The sequence below is a fragment of the Amphiura filiformis genome, chromosome 1 (genome assembly GCF_039555335.1).
Source record: "Amphiura filiformis chromosome 1, Afil_fr2py, whole genome shotgun sequence".
NCBI lineage: Eukaryota > Metazoa > Echinodermata > Ophiuroidea > Amphilepidida > Amphiuridae > Amphiura > Amphiura filiformis.
The window spans coordinates 61,080,375-61,094,890 of record NC_092628.1 but is presented as its reverse complement, the minus strand read 5'-3'; the positions used below and the strand labels follow the sequence as shown (position 1 = coordinate 61,094,890).

The following is a 14,516-nucleotide window of genomic DNA, read 5'->3' as shown; positions in this document are numbered from 1 at the left end:
ATTATGTACCTTAAATTTGAGCTACATTGTATTCCCTGCTTAAAAAACGTATAACAAAACACTTTGCAAACTGGTCATTATTATTTGATTGAGTTCAGAATATTTTGAAAATGTGGACAAGTTAAAAGTTTAATTCGAATAATATGTAGACGAAAATGGTTGGTTTGGTGTGAACTATTTAGACAAATAGACTGATAAAATGTATGTGGTATTATTGTCTCCCATACTTATCACCAACACTCATTGTGCAAGTGATAAGTATGGGAGATGGGACCTCAAATAATTTCTGCCAAGTGATTAATGGGAATTTAACAAAAAATAATCTTACTTGGCTTGGCTGCAATAAAGTTAAATTAAACAAAAATAATAATCTAATACTCCAGAGACTTCCGTCTAAATATTGAATATCATAGAAGCTATAAAGTACTCGTGCACATGACACAGGACTTATCAAGATAAGATCAACAAGATCAGATCAATTGTAAGAAATTGTAATTTGCAGAAACAAAGTGTAAAATAATGACGAGTTGTGAGATGGTGTAACACATGACATGTTCATCATCGTATGTTCAAATGACATTACACTTTTTGGAAAATAAACCAGACTTGTGAAAGCAATGTGACCTGGTTTAAGGAAAATGATACATTAAAGATACACATTTGAATCTGGAGAACTTTACTCTATTATATTCCCTTAGTCATATCTATTATTATATGAGGTAGAGGTAACAAGAAAGCAGAAGAACGTGAGTTAGTGATCTTCCAAAATAGAAAGATGAATACTAATCAATAGAAGTAGCAAGAACTATAATATTTGATTCACATTGGTGTAAGAACGGTCGCCGGAGCTAATTATATATCATAGCCGCTTTCGCCAAACTTTTGACAAACAGGATAGCGATCACAAACGTTTGCCAAACGTTTACGCGCATTTACGAAAATGTTTGTTATCGGCAACTGTTTGCAAAACGTTTGGGGAAAACGGTGATGATACCTCAACATGTGAAACGCATTGATAAAATATTAGGTATAATATTTTGTATGTTGACACATTTGGCGTACCAAGACAGCATTTCTTCTCCCGGGAATCTTCTATCTCAAATAATTATTTTCTTTATTTCAGCACTGTGTGATACCGAGTGTCTCTATGGGAAATGTACATCGCCGAACACCTGTACATGTAAAAGAGGTTGGAAGGTAAGTCTGTTGATTTAACCCACATGGCTATACAATTCCTGTAAGATGATAGTTTTAACTTTGACTCAAACTTAGTCATGTACCTCAAGAAAAGGTTTCTCTCAACAGATATCGTGGAGAAATGGGCTGATTTATGATTGCACTAAATCCGTCGATATGGCAAAGGAAAGCTATCAGTCCCTCTATCAATTTTGTTTGCAAGTATATAGAATGTATCCTTCTCGTTTGGCATTACAGAAAACAGTACATTATAAAAAACACGCCTATTGTATCTTAATTTGCTATATAGATAAGCTTAGATAGACATGATAGAAACAGACAGACACCCACTCACGCACCCCACCACCCCACCCCACCACATCCCCTCATCCCCCGCAAACATATATACATGTGATATATGTAGGCAAAAATGGTCAAATAATATTTCCTGAAGAAAAAGAGTTTGAACATTAACTATAAAATATACTGGTCAATCTGCTGAATAGCATTGCATTTGTCTTTTATTCTGTGGTCAAAGAAAGAAGCAAGAAACACAGCGTATCTAAACTGTCTTATCGAGACTTATGCGGCCCATACACGTTCAATTTTATTAGGCAATAATCACAGAACCTATATACAAAATCTACCATTGTGCACTGTACACAAGATCATTAATAGTGCACAATGGTAGATTTTGTATCTAGGGTCTTTGATATTGCCCAATAAAATTGAATATGTATGGGCCTCATTACAGAGTAATCCGATAATTCAACACTAGCCTAATAGCTCCTAATTCATATCGTGAAATATAATCCAATATACACTATCACTCTTATTCTTTGACATACATCAATTAAGATATATAAACCTCCTTTAATACTTTTAATCGATTGTTCCTTTAATCAATGATTGAAACAGATCTTATCAGAAATATCAGATTACATAACTGGCGGCAGTGTAAAATCTTTTCAGCATTACTTATTTTTGCTTCAATTTGTCATCAATATTATCTTTAATACCTCGACCAATATTATTTTTATCCAGATGTAACATATTTACTGCGATTTAAAAAAGGTATCTGATCTAGAACATGACTTGTAGTTGTCTAGTAAAACTGGGACTGCAAGTTGTCATCAATCGTAGCTATTTTAAACTATACATAGAATGTTGTAATTATGGTCAAGAATACCTCCATTAAAACCAGATTGGATAGAGTGAATAGACACATTTGTAACTCAACAAACATGGAAACATGACAACAGTGCAACCGTCAGCTAAGATAGGTATGAGGTAGGAAGGAAATGACTTCCTTCGAATTCTGGGTGGACCTTTCCTATACTGTATAGAGTATGGTCAAATGTGCTGCCGTCCTGGATTTAATTATTCTATCAATCTTTGAGCGCTGTGGGATGAGTATGTACCAACCAATTATATCAAGTGTCTAAATAGAAATTCTGTTGCTATATAAACTGGGCTCAAAAAGGAAATTTGTCACAAGGTCATATCTTACAATACTGTCCATAAAAATGAACCAAAATTGCACACAGGATTACTTCAATACTCTACTCTAAACAAACACTCTACTCTAAACAAACAGTAACCAACAGTTGTCCAATTGACACAACAGCAAAATACACTGACATGGAACAGCTTCCTGGACCACATTCACAGCCCAATAATTGGCATCCAACACAAGACATCTGTGAGTAGCTTGTGTGGAACAGGACCTGTTTCTTGAAGAAAGTGTGTGAAAAGCAGAAGCAGCCCGTTCCACACTATTCCACTTACTCTTTGGAAATTATCATATGTGTAAGGATCTTGTACGCATTCTCACAGATTTCTTGTGTTGGGTGCCAATTATTGGGCTGTGAACGTGATCCAGGAAGCTGTTCCATGTCAGTGCATTTTGCTGTTGTGTCAGTTGGACAACTGTTTGGTTACTGACATGTGTTTAGAGTAAGGTATTGATGTAATCCTGTCTGTAATTTTGGTTCATTTTTATGGACAGGATTTTAAGATATGACCTTGTGCAATTTTTTTCTTTTTGAGCCCAGTTTACATACTTTTAGCATCATCATAAAAAAACATTTTCTGATTTGTTTTTACTAATCCTTGCAAAGTCTAATTGAATATACAATATCAGTGTCATGTGGATGTGTTGAGAATCAAATTAAGTCATGCATCCCTCCCAGTTCCAAGTTACAAAATTACGTTTAATTATTTACTTTGTAATTTTGTTAGAAATCAAAACTCGACCGCCGCGGCGCGCCGGTTGAAGCGCGTTCCATTGTTTAGAACAATAGAAGCCACCTCCAACCGGACGGAACCGGCGGTCGCGACCACCGTTCGAGTTTTAATGTCATTCCTATAATGAGTATGATACTCTCCAAAAGAGCTCGAAGCAGCAACTGCAGCATTAATGGAGAAAATAAAATCCTTGTGTCAATGTCTTTTCCCGGGGGGGGGGGGGTTCTTCCTGGTTGAAGGTATACGGGGATGTGCCACGGTTTTGGGGTACTTTTTCAGCGATTTTGGTATATCGATGGGTGGGTTTTCAGTGGATACCAATGCGCCCAATTGGGCGCATTTGGGTAAAAATGCCATTAAAGCGCCCAATTATGGCAATTTTGGGTGCTTTTTCTTGAAAATTGGTATACTGATGGGTAGCAAAAACAGCAAAAAGTAGGTATAGAGAAAGTCAGCATCCGAAAGTCTGTGTGGCACACCCCCGTACAAAATTTTTCGAAGACCCCCCCCGGGTGTCTTTTAGGCAAGGGTGATCATGTGCGAGTATAGGTATTAGGATGTATATACCATGTATACCGTACGGGTTGTGTGGGGAGCTGCAATGGTGGGTGGAGTTTTCGGGTAGAAGGTTAAGATTTCATTTTAATACGGAATGATTATATACAGGAATATTAATATGACATATTTGTGCACTACGTAACTCATTTTTAATAGTAAATTTCGGAATTTTCAAGTAACAGTTAGACATCCAGTGACATAGGATTAACCTGTAGCCGCTATATAATACTAATCTGCTAAGGTGTGCATCAGAAACCTACAAATTACCGTGACCATATCTAAGTCTGCATCTAAGATGAGGCATAGCTCTTGGGACAAACAAGCTTTATCTGTGGCTTACATGACCTCTCTCAGTGATCCCAGCAAAAGCGTGAAAATTTATAGGGGTAGCTTAACAGCAAAGGATAATAGAAATAAAAAATAAAAAATTGACAGAAAGGAAAGCAATAGCTGAAAATATGGAGCCTCCTTCAATTGTGACGTATAACCTCCAGAATTAACTGAGGTGCCATAGATCACTTTTGGTTTTGTGTTGGCACACATCTAGGCTATATAGCTTACTATAATAGGCTAATGTGGCAAATCACAGATAGTGTCTTTAAGGACATTTTGTTCTGGATTTACAACACACAGCAACACCCCCACCACCACACACCCATCACCCACACCTACCCACACACACCCCCACCCCGCACAAGAATCACCTGTTGATTGATCACAACGCAAAGTTAATTGAATAGTTAATGAACGCGTATTACTTATTGGGAGAGAAATTAGACAAAATAATGCACGCGCGCTGATGTTGATGCGTCTAATGCACGAGCCCCGAAATTTCATACACGAGAAGAAAAAAACACGTGATTTTTACTTTTTTTATATAACAAATTATCACTAAAATGTTGGAAAACAGAACCAAATATAAATGCATCAACCCGCCCGAAAAATGAATCAATCCTAAGCGACGCGAACGCGTTCGAAACACTGCGCGTAGTACGCGGAGTGCACAATATACACAATCAATGCATGTTTCGTACTTTTCTAACAGCTTTTCTGATTGGCTGCTTTGATATAGGAGTGTATGAAAGACAGATATACATTGACGGAAGAGGGATTTTTCTCATTTCTGTTTTTAAAAACGTTGCACAAGGTTATTCAAGAATAATTACGTACTACGAAAAGAATCCCTTTCGTATAAATTGAGTTTTTGCATCTTTTAAGCACTCGTTACATGATGTGCCCTAGGCAACTTTCTAGGCGAAGAGTGAAAACGGTCGCCGCAACTTATTTTAACTTGATGATGATCGATGTTCTCTGTTCTGCAACATTCACTTTATGATCTGGTGGAAATGTTGTTGAACCCTTCAGACATATTACATTGCCTATAGGCATGTAGCGGTGACAGAAAGAGTACTCCTATCCGTCTATTGCGGATAAATGGGTAAACGTGACCCATCATTTAACCTGTTTAACAGAACATAATAAGGACATTCTTATATCTAATGTTTCCTTTGATCTATATACTACGACTAAAATGGTCCCAAAAAGGCTCTACACATATTAGTAGTCTAACTTTCTGTCTAACAAACTGGTCTAGTCCTAGCACTAATTCATACAAATTGACATCATAGAATTTTTATTGAAGTTGACTAGCTTGGCAACCCATCCGATGATGAAATCTATCCACAAGAAAGCAATTATAATGCGACCACCCCACACACATGGTTTAGGGCCAGGCTACACAGGTAATAGTACGAAGTGCATAGCGGTTGGCTGCGCAGAGAACAGTTAGAATCAGGGCTTACCGTACGTGAAAAAATAATAATAATGATTATTTTAATAATCATTATTATTACAAATTACAAATCGATTTTATAAAAACAAAATCAGTACAAAATGGAATATTTGAACCGCACCAATGTGCTCCACTAGTTCAAGCCGCGCATGAGCATAGTCCTTGCAAGCTCAATGTGCTCCACTAGATCAAGCCGCACATGAGCATAGTCCTTGCAAGCTCATCTTTCCATTGACGTGAGGTAAGGGAGCTTCAATGTGTCGCAACAATTGCGACAATGATTGATCGTCAAAAACAATTTTTCGGATTCTGATTTGACGATATATAATTCACTCTACACGAAGTACAATATGCATTTAGTGTAAAATTTTCACCAAGATAAGTGGTCACTAATGCAAACTCATTGGCCTTTTCATGGTCAGTATGATGGTCAGAGTGTTGCCGGTCACACAACATGCTATGGCCTTAACACATAAGACGGAAGTCCTTTCGGAAGCCATCTTACATCTACCTAATAAACATGGTAGCGTTTGACCCGGTACATATGCCCCCGATGCTGGAAGAATGTTGATTGACCGTTCAATAAATGGATGTCATTAGTTCAGGTGCACTGCTGCTGTCCAACGGCAAATTTGCCGGACACACATTGTCACCTTTGTTTTAGATCAACCAGGAAGATTGACATCATTCCTTAACGATTTACATGCGCATGGGCCATTCTTCAAAATCAAGGGATTACGCAGTAATGTTGTTACTGGTCAAACTTAGTGACGTTTCTTACATTGATTCTAATCATGGTCTTGGGAATGTAAGATTTTGAACTCAAACAGTACATTTCAACTAGACTCAAATTGCTAGATGTTAATTGAGAGTTCAGACCTACGGATTCTGTCATTTGAAATCTCAATAATATGAGAGCCCTGCACACCCCTTTTGACATTTCGTTGTGGGTGTACAACATCATACAATTATTAACCTATGATTAGTACACTGTGGTCTTTTAGGCAAGTCTGATACCCCACATAAGAACCAGCGCCGCTAACTCTTTCAATTGAATCCCCCATCCTACCCCACCCACCCGTAAGAAGTACAATGTACCTTATTTTGAGCTTTTTGAAACTCGCGCAGTAAAAAATCATCAGCAGTACTTGCGAACATAATTATACTAACGACAATCCCATTGCATGCTTTGATAGTGCATGCCCATGATATCAATGGAAATTTTGTGGCGAACCTAAATCCTGTCCAATGTAAGAGGGTCATTACCTTTTACCTAACCCAGATGAAATCGGCAGGTGATTGGAAATATTCAATGATTTCATGATTGCTTCTGACTTTGAGGCGACTATGATCATTGATTGATATTTGAATCCGTGGAACAGATTGAAACTCAGGTATTTTCATAAAATTCTTATATTTCAAGAACAAAGCGGTCAATTGTCAAAATCCAATATATGTGATAACTGTTTTATTCCTCAGTCACAGCAATTTATTTTATTTATTTTTGGATTTTTTTACATACATATCGCAGCGATCCTGCTTTAATCTGGAAACAATTTCATTGATCATCTCAGTTGTATATTACGCAATTTAATGCGCAAATGTACCTCATCAAAGGTGAATATACGAGGCTAAGTTAATTGCATGAACCTCATCAAGTGCAGCGATTAAAGAGGAGAACAGCCTGGAAAATGAGGTCATTGTGAACCATTTTCTTTTAATTTTTCGATTGCATGCAGGTGTTTTCGGTAATGGCGACAAATATTTGATTGTATTTTGATTGTTTTTCAAAATTTCAGAATATTTTGACCCGATTTTGACTCAGCGTGCGCAGGAGATGGATATACTTATAACACTAATAATTCGAAATCTGCTCCCTGTAACAAACGGCTACTTTATTTGAGTTGACATACGAGGAATTAAAATCAAAGAAATGATTCACTTTTTTGCAGGAAAATAGAACCATTAATTGAAACCATTGAAACTGAATTACGGAATCTTTTCCTGTGTTGACTATAAACAGAGCAGCTGCAGTATTCAACTTGAACGGCACAAGTATAAAGCAATATTTCGGTTCGGTGCTTCTGTGATTCTGGGTAAAATCGTTTAGAAAGAGTCCCGGGAATGAGTAAGGAACAAAATTATCTGACAAGTATCATCAGGAATCTAAAGCGATTCCATTTGCGCATGTTGCAGAGTATCATAAATGGACCGCCCCTTGTCCAAGTACGTTGCTGTAAGGAGTCGTTTTGGTAGCTCTTGACATGCAGTTTCATACTTGTCCGACGGCAAATCGTCAATCTTTATATTACAACCTTAGTAAAACAATGATGCTAGAAAACATAATTTCAACAATGCAGCTTCGCCGTGATAAATATAGTATGGAAAGCTATTAAAAAAACAAGGAAGGCGGAGTAATGTTGCGGGGTTCCTGTTATTTAATTTTCTGTTAACAACATTTTACTCTGTGTGAGAACCTGAAAAATTGCTATGTAAAATCAGAGATTTGATGTGTTAGTTAACACATTATGTTAACATGTTGAGTATGACTTGCTGTTTCTAAAGTATGCACAAAAAGTAACTCAGCTGTTATAAATACGCCTATAGATTCAGAACTAATAATTGTTTTCACAATATTTCAACATAAAAGGAAGGATGATTTATTTACACGCATTTTGATACCCCATTTGTCCAATTTCGTTCAATATTGACAATACAGCAGTGTTTTGAAAGGAAAAATACCCCAATTTAAAAGTTGCAGTTATTTGTATTGATTTGAAGTAAGCGCGAAGATAATGGCGGGCTTTGCGTGTTTTCAGTGCCGGCATTATAACCATTGATCGCTGTAAACTGCAACTTTTTAATTCGGGTATTTTTCTGTAAAAGCACTACTGTATTGTTAAGGGCTGGGGTATGAACGTTTGGACAGTATTTATTTTGGGACATTAGAGCACATCAGACATATCGAATTGCATTCTGAATACGAAGAATGTCATTCTGATACCAAATAATTTTGAATTTTTGAAATTCGCAATTTAATACACATTTATGGCAAATCATTAAAAATTGATATTTTTGATATTTAACAGTACTTGAAGTAAACTTTATAAATCTGATGATTTATACTTAAAGTGTATGTAGGTGGGTTGAAAAGCCGACGATCAATCGAAAATTTTGACCCTTCGTATTGAAGATATGGATTTTTTCCCCCAAAACACCAACAAAAATTAGGTCTTTTTGGGAAAAAAATCCATATCTTCAATATGAAAGGTCAAAATTTTCAATTGACCGTCGGCTTTTCCTCCCTGCTACATACACTTTAAGAATATATCATTAGGTTTATATAATTTACTTCGAGGACTGTTATATATCAAAAATTCGAAAAATATCAAATTTTTATAATTTGTCATAAAATTTGTATTATATTGTGATTTTCAAAAAATGAAAATTATTTCATATCAGAAAGACATGCTTCGTATTCAGAATACAATTCGATAGGTCTGAGGTGCTCTTATGTGCCACAAAAAATACTATCGAAACGCAATAAACGCTCATTTTAGATCCCTTAATATTGAACGATATTTGACGAATGGGGTATCAAAATGCGCGTAAATAAATCATGCTTCTCTCTATGTTGAAATATTGTAAAAACAATTATTAGTTCTGAATCTATAGGCGTATTTATAACAGCTGAGTTACTTTTTGTGCAGACTTTATATTGACATCATTGGCAATATTGGCGAGTTACAAATCAAAACATTGTTTATCCATACCATTGAACAAACCCTATATGGTGCAATTGAAACCTTGCAATATTGTCGTCCTCCAATTATGCCCTACTAAACCTAATAAAAACTACTATTATGAAAAATTCCCCTTTTTGCGGCAATTTTGCGCAAAATTTGTTGATTTTTCCCCTGAAATTTACTATTCCCCCATGCTCCCCTCTAAGAATTGCTGGTTCCGCTCCCGAGGTGCCGCCAATAATATCTGTGCAATAAATACACATAATATGTGTTCCTTCGGGGTGGTGAATTCTCAAAATGGTCTGTCAAAACTTACTTCCCTCCTTTTGGAGAACCAAAATCTAGAACCATATCTGATATACACCTACATAGTACCCAAGTGGTCTCTTTTTAAGTGCAAATTAATTTTTAATGCCACTTGGTAGCAAAAATATTTGCTCAATATACATTGCCTGAATGTATAGTTTATTATGCATGGTGAGCGAGGTGGTACGCTTCGGATGATGGTAATTATTGTTCTGCCAGTTTACATACTTTCCAAAAAAAATAATGGTCGTCCGGTTCTTGACCCCTCTTTCCCAGGCCTCGCCCCAAGCCCGGGAATCACATCAATAGCGTCAACTCACACCTTCATTTAAGGTTATTAATTATTTTAAACTGTTGTGATTTGGTAGTTCACAGCATCTTACGAATGGTAGTAAACTTTGGCAAAAACTGCATTGATCAATTCATAGCGAGCGTGTAGAAGAATTAAAATATCACAGATATACTTTTATAGGTGCTGCGGTTCTTGAGTTACATTGTAAAGAGGGCTGAAACCACAACACTTTTGTAAAACGTACATAACTCATTAACAACAATACATTAAGCAAGTTTGCAAAGTATACGATTTGTAGAATGGACTTTTGCCAAACATCAAGGTGTTAATTTTCAATAATATATTGAACTAGATAATGAAAATCGATTTTTAGGTTGCTTCGACCAACAATACCTCGTCTACCCTTAACAAGCCCAATTATGTTGATAAAACACTCAATTGGTTTTCAATAACCCATACAATAATTCCGTACGCGATCTCTAAAATTTGTTAAGATATATAAAATGCCTAACAAGTCACGTGAAGGTATATAAGTTAAAATATTAATTGAGTAAATTCGATGGGCGCCACGACGAAACAAACATACTAACATGATTTAATGGTTCATGATATTCTAATAATAATGATATCACCTTTTGATTCAAAACTTCCTCTGTGTGAAATCAGGTATAACATTCATGATTGTAATGTGAAATCGTAGCTACATTATGTGGATAGGAGAAAAACATTTGGGGATGCCTGCTTGCAGGGTATCATTTAGGCACATCCAAAATCAAAATAACAATTTTTGACTTTTGTGGGAATTGAAAAATATAAAACAGTAGTTCAGACATTCTGCCCTAAATTGGCGCCATTTTATACCTAATTATCACCAGTAATTAGGTTAATTGAAATATTCAAGAATCAAGTTGAAAGTTGTGCCAATAACAGCTTCATTAATCAATTTCATCAGCTTTTAATGAATGATTTTGTTTAATATGTCAAATTCAATGTTGTCCCGAATGACCCTGATCATGATGATGGCGGCGATGTAATTAACAATTGAGACATACTGACCAATGACATCAGGAGTAACATCCTTATATTACTATATTTTGATCTAATACACTGATTATTGTTTCTATCTCTGTACAGGGATCAACATGTAATGAAAAATGTGAACCTGGAGACACATCAGGAGACTGTCGCGGCTCGTATATATGTGACCCTATTACCCATGATTGTCAATGTCTTCCGGGGTACACGGGAAATAGGTAAGAATCATTCAAGTTTGCTTTTGGATGCTGTATGTAATAATGATAATGTTCCAAAATTCATTGACTGTCCCACAATACATTTAAAACATTAACCATGATCTCCATCAATTTGGGTGTGAATTACTGAGTTTCACATGACGCTGAGTAAGCCTATTGAGTTCTACACCACACTTTATTCAAGACTACATTAGTCACCAGACTAGAGGAGGGCCTAATGGGCCACCAGTAAATGATCTAACTCACTCATTTATTTGATCAATACTGCTTCTTCGTGATACTTTTATTGCAATATCTCTACCTGTCAAGGGTCTAAAAGGGATCAATTCCTAGTTCTTGGACATCAGAAATCCAAAATCTAGTTAATATCTTGAAACAAAAATCGTGCTCCATCATTGTTTAGTGGGGATATTGCATAGGACATTGATAGATTAATCAGAGGCCGTTGTGGGGCAAAATCCTGCTTTTTGTGGTCATTCTAACCATTATAAGGTACGTATTTAAATGTAATGATTCAAGAACTAGTTCCTGAAAACGATTTAAGAGGAAGAATATACGTCTGTTAATAGTTACATGTAATTCCTTTAATTGTGATTACTAGTAGTATTAGTAGTTCGCCAATTTGAATTGACATTTCAAATCATTATCCGATCACGAAAAATACATTTCTTTTCTATTTTTTCGGAAATCTAATATAACTCCAACAAATTCAGCTCAATAAAACTAAACACAAAATTTACTTCGCCATATTTTTCGCCAAGTTGGATTCAAACTTAGGGTTATTCAAACGTGATTTTATTGACATACAACCTTGATTTCGATAGACGAATCTATTCGGCCATTGTACTGGATCCATCCGCACCAAACTGTTGTTGTGACAGTCCAATTGGGTCGAATAAAAGCCGCTTAAAAATCGTTGTCAGCTTTCATCATTCGTCTACGTAACACGGGTGATGGAATGCAGTTTAAAATCCCCGCCAAGCCTATATTATTTCACCTTCCAAGTAGGATGGACTCCGTCAATGTCTGCCATTGAGGTGTAGGGATGCGTGAAATTGGTTCGTCTATACTTACCCAATTGGAAAAGAAAAGCTCTCCTTTCCTCCACTTCAACACATGTTTTCGTTTATAAGCCGTCTTAAATCGACAAACTAGGGCCGGTATGTTTTTGGGGGCTGTGTCCAATTTTTGGTAGTAAGATTCAGACATGGCTGTAAACAAGTAAGATCTTTGACTATGCCTGTCATGATCAAGCAGAATTGAATTCGTTGTCAAATAGTTGTAAAAAGTGCATATAACATATGATACAAGCATTTAAAACAATGAATGTAATACTAGAAATTGGAGAAGACAAGATGATAAAGCCATTATTAGGAAGGTCCTCGACTTTGCCCTGTCTTTTGGGTATTATTTGAGGTCATATCTGCATGTAGCATATTTACAGGACACGGTGCAATTGATGACTGCAACAAAATGTCTTAATTTCATCAAACAAAATGAACAATCTTAGACATTATCATGATTATGGATTGAGATTTGGGAGACGATGAGTCAAATGGAATCTCTCTTTATACATGTTATACCCAGACCAGATGTCTGGTATAATTATTTAAAGACACGCTGACACATATTTTGTCCAAACATTAGATACCTACTATCAATATTTTGTATCATCTTAAATAGGCAGTAAATCAACTTTACCTAATACCTCCGAGGAAGGAAATCTCTCCAGTGTGATTCACATGGCAATACTGGTGTAAGATGTTCTAACAAATTTCAGTTCTTAACGTTTGAGGAGTTTGACTCTTGAGGCAGTGGCGACGATGAGACTCGCCTTGTAATCATGGCAGCTTGCTGGTCAACGTCTGACGTTATGGGCTTACAAGCAGCTGCACATTTATTGTATCACAACAGCCTAATTGCAAAGCAATGTTTCAAAATGAGTAATTTGTATTCATTTGAAAATTGAATACTTCTTTTTAAACCATAGACGTGAAAATATATTTTAGAAGGTATAATTCAGAATTTGCTGGCTTTGGTGGAAACTGGGTGGAAAGAAAATAGAGTAGGAGAATAATAGGATTTAATAAACAGGTAGCTATTAAAACGGCATGGCTAATTTATTCTTGTCTTCTGCATATATTTTGCATTATATATAGACAAAATGCCATCAAAATATCCTTTCTGCATTTTGGTAAGTTACGATAAAATAGTTTAAAGCTTTTAAGCTTTAAAAGCGTTCAAGGGGTTGATGATGGTAAAGAAGGCAACATGATGCACTGCCACAGTTGCACACCATCTTAACACGGTTGAATGACCTAATAAGTGTATCTTCAAACGACAGGTTGATGTCTTGTGTTTTGTGCCTCATACCCCAAAATATGAGATAGTAATCGGAAAGGGTGGGTTACTGAACTCTGCCTATAGAAGGATTCAATCCCCGGATTCAATGTCTGACATACATTAAATAGGACTATGGGAAGCTGAGCTGAAGGAAGGGGCAGTATTTTGTTGGTGCAAACGGATACTGCTAGCGTCATCTTCTTGTTAGGAGTCGCTTACGGAAGCCATAATAACCCACTAGATAATTAAAGATGAACTCTTCATGTCAATCTGATTCTATGTTATAGTCTGCATGTGCTTCATATGGGTCAAGCAATGTCTCAGATTTACATAATTAGAATCCTTTATACCAAGGTATTAACGATCTAGATACCTGACAGCTCATATTGGTGTTAATGACCCAAGGAACATCCTTATCTAGTTTGTGTTCATTAAAAGTATAGTGTTTTGTCGCGACTAAAGGAGGCAAATATTAACGAAGTACCTTGACCATTTTCGTTATGTCCCCTCTTAGAACTACAAGTTTGAATTAGGTCATGTCAGTAATTATACCCGTAATTATAAACGAATTTAAGTGTGCTAATTTATATTTAATAACCGCAAACCAAATGGTACTCAGAACAAGATGTAGCTATTTGTCTGTCAATTTCAATAAATCAAGTCTCAATTTATAACTGTCATTACAGAGTTCCTAACCCCTTGTTAATACTTCATCTTTAGATTGTACTTTACGTGGAAACAAGCAATAACCCAAGGGAATTACAGATCCCAATGAATTAAAGCATTTGTTAAAAGCATTAAAG

At 36.2% G+C, this 14,516-nt stretch overlaps 1 protein-coding gene and 1 long non-coding RNA gene across 4 annotated transcripts in view; one reads left to right on the top strand and one right to left on the bottom strand.

The window, feature by feature from the left end:
• The window catches only part of LOC140150325 (uncharacterized), a 444,264-nt gene that overhangs the window by 339,675 nt on the left and 90,073 nt on the right, over positions 1–14,516 (bottom strand). The gene's annotated exons all lie outside the window — the stretch shown is intronic.
• The window catches only part of LOC140150253 (uncharacterized), a 45,642-nt gene that overhangs the window by 15,681 nt on the left and 15,445 nt on the right, over positions 1–14,516 (top strand). For 2 of the 3 annotated variants that reach the window (XM_072172263.1, XM_072172258.1), the window contains exon 1: positions 11,255–11,370. The gene's annotated coding sequence lies outside the window, so the exon portion shown is untranslated. Of the gene's footprint in view, positions 1–1,123; positions 1,198–11,251; positions 11,371–14,516 lie in introns of those variants that run through there. The other variant, XR_011858790.1, reaches the window with a different exon arrangement.